Source organism: Amblyomma americanum, chromosome 11, assembly GCF_052857255.1.
Source record: "Amblyomma americanum isolate KBUSLIRL-KWMA chromosome 11, ASM5285725v1, whole genome shotgun sequence".
Classification (NCBI taxonomy): domain Eukaryota; kingdom Metazoa; phylum Arthropoda; class Arachnida; order Ixodida; family Ixodidae; genus Amblyomma; species Amblyomma americanum.
Window position 1 is genome coordinate 76,134,057 of NC_135507.1, and position 11,045 is coordinate 76,145,101.

The following is an 11,045-nucleotide window of genomic DNA, read 5'->3' on the forward strand; positions in this document are numbered from 1 at the left end:
TTTACCTCAACGAAATGAAAGGAGCTAGAACCGCCGAAATTCTGACGCGTTCTAGGCAAAGTTATAAGTTTAATTGTATTAAGTTCATCGAGATATATTTTACAGATAAACAAATAAGGGTGCGAGAACCGTAGGAAAACAGAAGTAGTTGGAGTGAAAATCAAAATAAATTTCGATTTTTTATATTCTCTTCATGTATTACATTTAGGTTGATATGAATATCCAGAAGCATTAAAATTACGTTGCACAATAGTGACTGAATGAATATTTAACTTCATGGTTTTCTAGACGAAAAGTGTCTGAAAAGATAATAGCAAACTACTAATACTCGAAAAACGAGGGACACGCTCGAAAATAAAGCACACAGGTTTGGTTGCAACCTGTCAGCTGTGCACCCTTCCCCCTCCCCCCTCTTTGACGCACCGTAGTGATTCTCGACGTCACCCTTTATTTCATGTTTTAAAGCGAAAGCTTTACTACACCAGCCAGCGAGCTATTTCGGCTCGTCGCGCACTTCAGCCATATGCCATGGCCGACGAACGACCTTGAGCCGCCGTTGCCTAGCAACGCCTCGGCCGCGCTCCGACAGATGCGACGCCATCGAGCCGCTGCCGTCGCCACTCGCACCGCCAGATGTGCTCCGCTGGAGTAGAGGGAGAGGAGGTGTCACCTCGCGGCGGGTATATATATATATATATGCGCTTCGCCTCAGTGTATTGTATTTATGGAGAGAACGACAGAACGAATCGAGTAAGAGGCAACGTGCTCAAGACTCCAGAAGAACGCGAACACGCCGTACGACTCGAGAAGCATCTAATGAAGATGCGTCTAGAAGTCGTGCCATGTCCCGGAGTGACTCAACTGCGGAAGAGACGTACCGGTTTGAGTTCTCGAGAGCGTCGGAATGAGACACTGCGTAGAAGACGTGCCGAGGAAACGAAGCTTTCGCAATTCAACTAGGGTTAACCAGAGCTAAGCCACAGTGAATTTTGTTGAAAAGCGATGCTTTTTTTAGGCCTACCATACTGTGCTACCACACTGTCCTACCATACTGTCCAGCATAGATTTCAGCTGTGTTACTGGACTGCAGTTGATTTCAAATGTATTTGACTTTACCGACGACATGAAGACAGGTCTAACCGCTTCTAAAAAGTTTGAAAAGTCGCATCCACAAAGGTGTGCGTGGTGCCGCAGGGGTGTCTCAGTGGTTATGACGCTCGGCTGCTGGCCCAAAAGACGCGGGTTTGATCACGGCCGCAGCGGTCGAATTTCGATGGGGGTGAAATTCTAGAGGTCCATGTACTGTGCGATGTCAGTGCACATTAAATAACCCCAGGTGGTCGAAATTTCCGGAGCCCTTCACTCCGGCATTCCTCATAGTTTCAGTCGCTTTGGGACGTTAAACCGCCCCTAAAACTTATTGCGCAGCCACTGAGTAGCTTACGCCGCTACCGACGTCTCAAAGTAGCTCAGGCTAGACACACTGTCTGGATGGGGTGTAAACACTAGACCGAGTATGCTGTAAACAGCGGTGGTCTCTGGCTGGCGACTGCGTCATTTGCGATAGTCCATACATTAGGCACGTCGTGAACGACACAGTTTAGAATGATTAGCTTTGATGTAGTAAAACTAAGACCGGACCACATTATGGACAGATAATTGGTCGCCAGGCACGATAATGATGAATCAACATTTATTACGCCCAAAATAAATCGGTGGTGCACGCAGGCACCAGACGGGGTGGTTCCCTATTTACGGGACCCATATGTTTCCAGCAGCTCCTGGCCCCTGTCCGCCAGTGCGAGCTGGATCGGTAGGGCGGGGTTGGATAACAAGGTCTCCCATCGCTCAAGGGGTTGGGGGTGTTGGCGGTAAGGGGAGGTCTTGAGTTCTGTGCACTCTGCCAAGACGTGCGGCAGGGTGCCCTTTTCTCGCTTGCAAAAAGGACAGAGCATATCGTGTTCCGCAGGGTACATGCGGTTCATCAGTACGGGACGCGCAAGCGATCCCGCCTGCGTTCGACGCAGGATCGTCAGTTGTTGCGTGGTGAGTTTGGGCTGCGGCTCTGGCAGTCGCACCATTCCTCGCGGTACATCTGGGTAATGTCCCGAAAGCTGGTGACCGGGTGCGGTAGCTCTTCCGGCTCGTGCTCGGCCCAGATTGACATTTCTCGGGCATGGTAGTCGGCGATGATGTTGCCAGCTACCTGCGAAAGCGTTTAAAATTTGGAAGTTACTGCTTGCAGGACATAACAATAATCTGAAAGAAAACTTAATATTTCTGTCCGGGTGACAAAATATAAATTTACGGTATAAAAGTGGATGGGCAGCGTTACAACAGATGTATAGATATCGGGAAATTTAAAGGGACTCCAGAGCAGGGCATAGTGCGTTGAGCATTTATGAGGACGCCACCCTCTCACATAGTGAAGCGGTGGTATCCAAAAATACAGATATCAGGAAAATTTTATTGAACCTCAGAGTCCTTACTGGCGTCATTTAACCAGACTTTGGTAATTATTGTGAGCTTAACGTCGAATATGTTGATAAAGCTGCTTAGTGCATCAGCCTTTGGCTGAAGAGTTGTAATGTCCATAAAAAATTGGCCGTGGCTTAGCTCGGCTATGCCAGGTTATACCGCCGCTGAACAGCGGCCGGACTCCCCTTCTCGTCCCCCATGCGAAACGACTGTGATACACCCGCTATGTCACCTCCGTATTTTATACACGCAGCTGTGCATGCGCAGTTATGCACATAGCTAGCATGTGGTAGTGTTCCTGTATACGCTCCCGCAGGGAGCATATACAGGAACACTAGCATGTGGAATCCACGTGTGTCATGCGCGGCCCCAGCGGCGAAGGCCGGCCAGCTCCTCCTCTCCGGTTGCAGCGCATGCGCACAACCGCTCTTCCACGTGACGTTGTGCGCGGCGTCGGCGGTAGAGTCGGCGCGCGGCCGCAGTAACGTCACGCGCAGCGCACCTGCTGCTTTTCTTCGGCCGCCGCGCATGCGCGCAACTGGCTTCTCCAGAAAACAGCGAAATTCTCGACTGGTAGCGAAGTGTAGCTCTCGCTAAAAAAGAAATAGATGTGACTGTGGTTGTGAGAATGACCTAGACGAAAGTTGCTAGGGCTTATGTTGTCTCATATTCTCGTTTTCCTTATGAAGCAAATTGCTCTTCTCCCCAATTTTTTATAATTCATCCCGAAGTTGTTATGAAACATGTTCAGATTTCTCACATTCCAGATGTTTTCGGGTGGAGCAAGTTCGAAAGGACGATACTAACACCACATCCTTAGCAATTTTCGCTGACCGTAAGAACTGTCTCTAGATCATTAAAATAGGAAAATCTGACAACTACGGGCCTTTTATTTTCTCCTTGACACTGCCCAAGCCTATTTGCACGCACGATGTCGCGAGGCTGAATGAAACTTTTCAATCGCGAGGAGCAAAAGTCAACGTCCTTTTCTTCTGACCGCACCCATGTCCGGCCTCTAGCGTCAGTAAACCCAAGAAACACCAAATTTTATCGGCACACCCTATCTTCAGCATCGTCAAGGCGAATCGTTCCTTATAAAAATGGCCTCTAGACAGTCTATGGGTTTTTATAGACGCCGTTGCCTTCCCATAGATATTTCATTTTGTCTATTCATAGTGTATAGACTGTCTATAGACAAAATTTAACTAAAAATGTCTGCCCATAAATCAATAGACTGTCTATAGGATTTGTATAGCTTTTTGACTGATTTCCAAGGTTTGTCTATAGAGAGTCTAGACTTTATAGACATAATTCTATGGACAGTCTAGACTGTCTAAAGAAATTTTTGTAAGGGGTAAAAGCAGCTGTTTGCTTCGAGTTGCTCGCCGAGAGCTGCTGAGCAAAGCCGACGTCTCTCTCGATTGAATTTTATCTGCATGAACTCGTATCACCAGGAAGAAACGAAAATAAGATTGAGGGCAAAACTTTTACAGCGATCGCTGTTAGGCGCCCGTCCTGGGTTTCGCGTCGTAGTCGGCGTTGGTGTCGTCGCCGTCAGCGTAAAGCCTATTTCACATGCAAGCGAACCGCTCGCGAATTCCGCCGCCGCGGCTGGAGCGGCGAGGTTAAAATTTTGTCGGCGGCGACGCGGCAGCACCGCATCTCAAACAATGACGGCCCGGCGTTGCCACGTGACCAGTAGAGTCCTCGTGCAAGAAAGCATGCTCGTAGACCGCTGTTTGTGTGCTGCACTTGCAACCGTGAACATGCCACGCGAACTGTTCAATGAACTGCTAATTGCAGATCTAGAGGTTTCAAAGCGGCCACTACTGTGGGATAACTTTCGGAACCCGGCTTGCAAGGAAGCGCTTTGGGAAGAAGTTAGAGACGCCCTGCGCAAGAACTACGCCACCGGTAAGCAAAAACACAAGTCGTAGAGAACTCTTGGATTGCGAGTTTTTTTTACGGCGCAGTTTCTTGAAGTGCATGACGCTGCGTGTGCTTTGTCGTAACAAATTGTTCTCGCCACTCTGAGGCGGCGGAGCTTGTCGGAAACTCGGGTTTTTGTCGCCGCGCAGACCGCACCTGTGCGAGTGCAATGATTCGCGCACGCTCTTCGTAGCGTTTTTACGAGCACGGATTTTCTATGCGTATTTGAGACGAATAAGCATATAAGTATGTATTGTACTGGGCCACGCACACGTTACTGTAGGCTCCTCAGAATTAAATTATTTTTTCCTAGTGCGCGCGGATGTTCTGTGCAGTCGAGATGTACTAGTATTGTTTTCTTTACGTAGCCGTGAGAAAAAACCTGGCATTCGTTTGTAGCCTTTTAGTCAGTCGTGGAATGTAATTTAATGCACTGCCTGCCTGTTTTTATATGCAACTCTATGACGCGTTTGCAAACGAGAGTCGGCCCTTTCGAGTTCGCACAGGCTGCAATATCTGCATGTTCATGCACGATTTTGACACTTTTATGTGCACTCATAATTCGTTATTTTCTATTTTGATTAACATCACGCTGCGTGCTGCTCCCGATATCAGTGACCACGGAAGAGGTAATGAATCGGTGGAAAAATTTGAGACGCACTTTGAGAAAAAAGATGAGGCCGACAGTAAGAGGAGTGGGACAGCAGCTGGCATCAAATCTTCATCGCCATACATGCAGCAAATGGAGTTCCTCAGGGACACCGTTGAAACTAGACGGTAAGCAATGAGTAGTATAAATGTAAAAAAGATTTAACAGTTTGCGTAAATTACACCCAGGAGCTTCTGCAACCTGGCGCCAACCGATTTGTCGGTTGGCAGTGCAGAGCTGCTCATGGCCAGCCCTGTGGCAAACGTAAAGAAGCCAGAGGCGCCTCTGGACAAGCTTGAGGCTATATTTCAAGGGCCAGGCTGCACAGAGGGCAGTGAAGCCGGGCTGCCTCCAGCGGCAACCCCAAGCAAACTGCTGTTCCCTCAAGGGGAATAAAACGGCAGAAAAAGCGGCAAGCCGTTCAGGATACAGAGCAAGACCTACACTCTGTGAGAAATGCCATTACGGCCCGCAGGCCTATGGACGCCTAAAGTCACTTATCTCTCAAGCCACAAATGGATGCTACTCCACCACAAATGCTCATGCATTTAAAAATGGAGCTGCTGCATGTGTGCAAACTATATAGTCAAGAGCAATGCCCAACTGACATGGTTGCGAGAGCACCAAGTGATGAGTAAAGTGAACTAGAAAACTGTACTAGAAAGGGTGCCAGAAAAGTGCACTAGAAAACTACAGGCCTATTTCTGTAACAAGCATATGTTGCAAAACAATAGAACATTATATATATCGCTATGATGAAACACCTTCAAAGCAATTTCTTTTCGAATGTGCAACATGGATTCAGGCCTGGCTTGTTATGTACGACTCAACTGGTAGAGTTCTCCCATAATCTATTTTACTCTTTCCAGCTTGAATTTCAGGTAGACTGCATATTTTTGGATTTCCGGAAAGCTTTTGACACCGTTTCTCATGCGTTGCAGTTACATAAGTTATCTTGTCTCGGTATACACCCTACAATAGTAGATTGGATTAGAAATTACTTGTCTGGGCGAACACAGCATGTTTGAATAAACAGCACTAAATCAACACCTGTCACCGTAACCTCTGGCGTGCCCCAGGGGTGTTTTGTGGCCTTTGCTATATTTAGTCTTTATAAATGACATTGTCCAAAATCTAGAATGTAAAGTGAGGTTATATGCTGATGATTGTGCCATATACAGGAATGTAGAAAATCATTGTGATGTTAGTAGTTTGCAGAAAGATGTAAACAAAACTCATGCTTGGTGCACTAAGTGGGGTACGTCTTTGAACAATGCTAAATGTCAACTTGTGTCATTCACTCGTAAACGCTTTCCTGTGAGATCAGTGTATAAACTGGACGGACTACTTGAAAATGTCCAACATTACAAATAAGCCGGCACCTATTTCTCAGAAAATTTAACATGAAACAGACACATTAAATATTTAACCTTAAAGTCATCTCGTATGCTAAACCTCGTTAGACGTAATTTTTATAAAGCCCAGAAAGTAAGCTTTACATTACAAATGTTCCTCCGGTTCTCAAATACGCTTGCAAGGTATGAGACCCCCAAAAGCTCTAATCTTATAGAAAAGCTTGAACGCGTCCAAAACTGCGCTGCAAGATTGGTTTCTGGTAGTCATAACTTCCACAGCAGTATTACAGTAAAAGGAAACCTTGGTTGGAAACACTAGCACACCGCCAATTAACCGCAAAGTTAGAACTTTTTTTCCAAATTTACTCTGTCTTCACAGGAATAACTAAGAACTTGTAATTTTCCCTCCGCACTTCATCTCTAAACGATGTGATCACGAGCTGAAAGTTCTCGAAATGCGCTGTGGTACTGATGTCTACCGTAATTCATTTTTTCCGCATGCTTCCGCACACTGGAATAGGCTTCCCAAGAGCATTGGTGAATGTAAAACGCATTCCGAGTTTCTGTCTTTATTGTCACGCAGTCTGCCGTAGATTAAAATCATCTCGTTTACTTCATATCTTTTGACTGACATTGCACTTCATGCGATAGTGTACCCTTTCCATTTCTGTGTTGCAAACTTTGCACCGCAGTTCACTGAAGACCGTTTGCCGTCGAGATGACTCATCGACTAATATTTTGTTATTTTCTTGCTTTTACCACCTGTGCTTAGCTGCTTTAAGATTTTGTCACATGTTCATTTTCCTCCAATTGTCCTCCCCCTGCAATAATGCCCTTAGGATGCTGCAGGTACTTGTGTAAATAAAAATAAATATTAAGTATATTTTAGTAAATGTTTATTTTCATGTCACACTTGCTGCACCACACACACGCACACATAGGCGACATAATAGCATTGTATTCAGTGCCGCAGCCCAGCTGACGCCCACTGCCATGGCAGAGCTCCTAGAGCGCTTGTAAAGTACTGCTTGAAAATGTCCCTTGTTGCAGCTACATTGCGACTGTAGTTATGGACCACTGGTGGCTCCAAATCATGCATGGCTGTTGCATCTGCTTCTTGCCGCCACTGACCTTCAGTTTGGAGGCATATAAGCTGCATCGTCAGTGAGGAAATTATGTGGGACACATGCAACCATTACCACATAATCTGCATTATCAGACAGCAGATTAATAACCCGTCGAAAGATTTGAAATCTGGAGGCCATCACCCCAAATGCATTTTCAACACACCTTCTGAAAAGAATTTTGATAAAGCACATTGTATTTGTGATATCCGCGTCAAATTCTGTCAACATTCTTTGCCACCCGGCTAGTGATGACACCTTTTCAAAAAATCAATTTATCACTGCAACAAACCTTGCTCGGCTGAGCAAGTGGTTGAACATTCTTTTTTCGTCATCCAGACCTCTGCCTGGGTAAGGCCGAAGAAAGTCTTGTCAAAGCTGGAAAGCTTCATCCCCAATGAAGACATGTGGTGCCACCGTTGCTGTTTCGGGCAACAATTTTGGTGGCGGAAGGCCAAGAAGGTTATGCTCAAGGGATTTGCCAAATCTTGAAGCTCGAGTGTTCCACCATCACTTTGCCTTCCATAGGCCCCAACGTCTATTAAAATAAACTTCAAGTTGCTGTCAGCAACAGCCATCAGCACTATACAGTACGTGCCCTGTAATGATGAGCAGTTCATATATACAATAGTGTGATTTGCAAAAAAAATGGGGGGGGGGGGGGGAATGTGGACATTACGTTATAGTTGAAGTACAGGCTTCCTGAATTTGGTGGGGCCTGTATTTGGACGTGTTTCCCATCCGCGGCACCTACACAATGGGGGAAATTCCACCTCAAAAAATTTCTTGGCTACCTTCTGCCAGTCAGCAGTAGAAGGCACCTGAGGTGGCAGTGAGACACAAAGCATTTCTGTTGGAAAAAGACCAGAAGTGCAAACCAAAAACAGGTATGCGAGAGAAGCACCCGTCTTGCACTTCTTCAACATCTCTGAACACACAAGGTCAGCAACATACACTGTTCCATAAATTTTTAGTGTTTCAAGCAACTGATCACGTGCTGTTTTCTTTTTTTTGGAGGGGAGGAGGGTTGCACGTGAGCTGTAGGACTATAGTTTACTAATCATGAGATTCAAACATGCACATGTGGATAGGAAGACATAACGAGCTTGCAATTGCTTTTGCAGCATATGCGTAACTGTTGAGTTTGTATTTAAAGAGACGGGGGCTTCTGGACATGTTATATCTGGGCATTCCTGACATGCGCTCCTCCCTTTTATCTCATAGTTTCCTTACCTCATTTTCATTGTCGTTATCATTTAAAATGTGTAAACAGAGCAGACAGCATCTGTTTCTCATCATTTGTTGCTGGGCTGTAAAAAACAAAGGTCTTAGATTCAACACTGAATTTTTAAGAATAATTTTTGTATATTAGGCATTAGAGCCTTTGGTGCCTTTCCATTATATACGTTCCCTGCTCGGTTATGTGAAGCAAAAAACAGGAAAACGATTTAAGCGAATTCCGTAATACTAATACTGTCTGGAGCTCGCTGGCCTGTGCTGTGAGTCAGCTCTCCGTCACTGGTGCATCTGCACAAGCAGTGTGCTCTAAAGCCAATATTTAGCCTATTTACCGGGCCAAATTAGGAATCAGTGCATTTACGTTCTTTTGCTACCAACAACACACCTTGAGGAAAACGGGCCGGAGAACTTGCCACAGCACCTGGCATGTCTCGCAGATAATATGATCCGTTGTGGAAATACCCACTCTGAAGGCCATGGCGACATCCTGAATTTGCACCCTGATGCTATGTACCTATAAGGAAACGCAGAAATGTCAGCTAGGTGTGTGTACTCGTGTCAGCGATCGCCAGTAAAAGTAGGCGCACTCCGGAGTACCTTAGATTCATCGGAAGTCTTGCTCGTGACGGTATGGGTTTGCACACAACGAAGAGCTTTGTGAGCGGCCTTTCGGCTAAGGAATGCAGCTCCTCAAACGTTTAAGAAGACATCCTGTAGTACTTCTGACAGTACTCCGTGTCCCTGTTCATGAGCAGCAGCATCTGTATGAAAATATTGCAGTGTAAAGAACCAGCACACGATAACTTTTCCTATGCAAACTCACCACGTTGTGGAACTGATTCCTGCCTCCGATTCTCCCATATGGTCTCACCCAACAGCGCCGCGGAGACGGAAGCTCCAGCAAAGCCTTCTCTTTCTCAAAAGGCAGTACTCCTCGAGCAAAAGATGAATTAAAGAATCGTCACATGGTGCACATACATCCATTTCCGTAATGAGCTCGGTCATCTCGTCCGACTCGCAAGCGTCCATTTTTGGAAAGAAGTATCTCCCGAGTTTGTACGCCGCACGTACGAACTTTTGCTTAAAAAAGAAATTGTATAAAGTGCTGTTTAATGCTTAAAGCACAAGATTTAAATTTGTTTAAATAAACTGTGAAAAGAAATGACAAAATAATGCTTATATATTACGCTTTTTTTGTGTTTGCAGGGCACCAAAGCCAGTTGCAAGTGCATATCTTTTGGCAGCAACATTGGTTTTCGCAGCAGTGGAAAACGCGCAGCGGCGATGCATGTGAAACGAAAGCTCGCAAACTGCTTCGCAGCACCGCTGTTCGCCGATTCGCTTGCATGTGAACTGCCCTTAAGCGGTCAGCCTGGGTCGCATAAGCCTACGGGTGGCTCTGGAACCTGCCAGGGCAGGAGTGCATCACGTGACCACTTATCACGGATCTCCCCGAATAATAGTCGGACCGAAAGAATGGACTAGGCGACAGGTGCACCCACACAGACGCACATTTAATACACCTTACATGACATACACACTAGAACACAAAACTAACAAAACACATAAAACACAAAGAATAAAAGTACACACGACCCGGGAACACTGCTACCAGCGTCTACTATTAGCGTTCTACTGTTAGTGGTCGGCGTTCGTGCTCACGGTCAGTTCGGTGCGGCTGCAGCGTTGTATGGATCCAGTAGCTGGCGTCGAGGCAGCATTCAACATGCTTGAGTTGGCATTGCTGGCTGCGTCGTATAAGCTCCTGGTCCAAGCGCCTGTGGAGGTGATGCCGGTGTTGTTGGCGTTGTGAGGTTTCTTTTTTTTGACAAAAGCTTACATTCCTGTATTACATTAGAACCGTGAAAAGGAGAGTAGCCCAAGTGCTGAACTTACTCAAAGTGCACTCGCGGAAACACTGGGGCTCCGATATAGGATGTGCCTTTCACACATCTATCGCTCCATAGTACGCTCTTCCTCAACCCGTCATATGTAAAGCGAGTGGATTCAGTAGGAAACCTATGTTTATGTTGTTCAAATGGCAAATGCAGAACATGTCCCATAACAGTCTCAACAAGGAATCAAGACAACCGCCTTTAGCATACAGGAGAGCAATGCTGACTTGTATACTGAAAATAATGTACCGAAAATAATGTTCACGCTAAAATAGCTCTGTTGCACCATAATTACTAAGTGCGTGTACAGGGCACGTTTCAGCATTAAACCCCAGTCTATTAGGCCTTTCCTACCACGCTTGTGGATAAGTGCCAA

General features: G+C 46.0%; 1 long non-coding RNA gene across 1 annotated transcript; it reads right to left on the bottom strand.

The window, feature by feature from the left end:
- Positions 1 to 1,995: 1,995 nt before the first annotated feature.
- On the bottom strand, positions 1,996 to 9,824 carry LOC144110085 (uncharacterized). Its single transcript, XR_013309698.1, has 2 exons — positions 9,753 to 9,824; positions 1,996 to 2,206 (listed from the first exon to the last, which is right to left on the bottom strand). It is a non-coding gene; the product is annotated as an uncharacterized LOC144110085 (long non-coding RNA).
- Positions 9,825 to 11,045: the final 1,221 nt, after the last annotated feature.